The sequence below is a fragment of the Lycium ferocissimum genome, chromosome 6 (assembly GCF_029784015.1).
Source record: "Lycium ferocissimum isolate CSIRO_LF1 chromosome 6, AGI_CSIRO_Lferr_CH_V1, whole genome shotgun sequence".
Lineage (NCBI taxonomy): Eukaryota > Viridiplantae > Streptophyta > Magnoliopsida > Solanales > Solanaceae > Lycium > Lycium ferocissimum.
In genome coordinates this window covers 55,726,538-55,727,848 of record NC_081347.1, presented here as the reverse complement: position 1 = coordinate 55,727,848, position 1,311 = coordinate 55,726,538, and the positions used below count along the sequence as shown (strand labels likewise).

The 1,311-nt window shown below is 36.6% G+C and overlaps 1 long non-coding RNA gene across 1 annotated transcript; it reads left to right on the top strand.

Annotated features, from left to right (window-relative positions):
• Positions 1–487: 487 nt before the first annotated feature.
• LOC132060823 (uncharacterized) lies at positions 488–908 on the top strand. Its single transcript, XR_009416036.1, has 2 exons — positions 488–552; positions 732–908. It is a non-coding gene; the product is annotated as an uncharacterized LOC132060823 (long non-coding RNA).
• Positions 909–1,311: the final 403 nt, after the last annotated feature.

Here is a 1,311-nt window from a genome sequence, read left to right as displayed (position 1 = left end):
AACAAACCTATGTAAGTCACTAACTAACAATAATAACTACTTTTGTTTGAACTAAATTTACCTACTAACATTGCATCCTTCAATTTCAGACCGAGTTTCACAACACAAGTTGGAATATTGTGCCGATCGCCACGGCCAGTAGGGACATCGATGACCAACGAGATAATTGCTCAGCAGTGGATGGAGAAGGTAGCTCCCCCAACAAGGTATGGGACAGTCTATGGGATGCCTAATCGAGCATGTCGTCAATTTTTGTCGTTCCTTCAAGGCGTAGGTACTACTTCTAAGGGCGGTGATCTAAGGAGTACCAAGAAATGAAGCTAAAAGTTAGTCAACTAACAAGTACACTTAGTTCAACAGAGGCAAGGATGTTGCATATGCAGGCCCAAATTGACAGCTTACTCAACTCGGGGCCCTCTCATATTCCCCCGTGTCCCGGGGATGCTCGTAGGTCACAGCCCAATAGACGACGTAGGTCACAAGACAACGTAGTTCATGCTCTTGTTGATGAGGATAGTGGGGAGGAATCGGATCATGTCTCTAACACCCAACGTTGACTTTTTTAATTCGTATACTTTTGGATTGTAATATTGCTATGTTTTCTTGGATATGTATATATTTTTTTTTATGATAGTTTTAATTCGAATTAGATGTCTTGTTGAAGGTGAATTTGATTGTAGGAAGTAGTTTATGGATGTTTAACTTTACGATGTTTAAGTGTTTGAATGTAGAAAGTAGTTTATGGTTGTTTAACTTTACGATGTTTAAGTATTTGAATGTAGTTTTAAGGATATTTAGAAGTACTTTAAATTGAAACTTGAGGTTGAATTTGATTTTAGAATGTGAAGTTTATGATTGTAAAAGTACTTTGATGAATTGGACGTGTTGATGAATTGCATTGTTGATTTGGTTGATGAGTGTGATTAGTAGGTGGGCTGCAGTAAAAGCAGCTGTATGCTGGAAATTTTTTTCTAGATTTTCGACCTCATGAGGTCGAAAATTTACCTAGATATTCATAATTTTCGACCTCATAAGGTCGAAATTGCACTCAGAAATTATAATTTCGACCGCACGAGGTCGAAAATCTGGGCACCAATTTGAATTTCGACCTCATGAGGTCGAAATCTGGCAACAATATTGCTAAATTTCGACCTCACGCGGTCGAAATTCGGGAAATATTTTTTTATTATTTCTATTTTCTATCGTATTTCGACCAAAAGAGGTCGAAAACTTTAAATAATATTTCTGTAAAAATAATATTTTAGACCGCGTGCGGTCGAAATGTTTTATTAATATTTTTTTAAAAAAAAT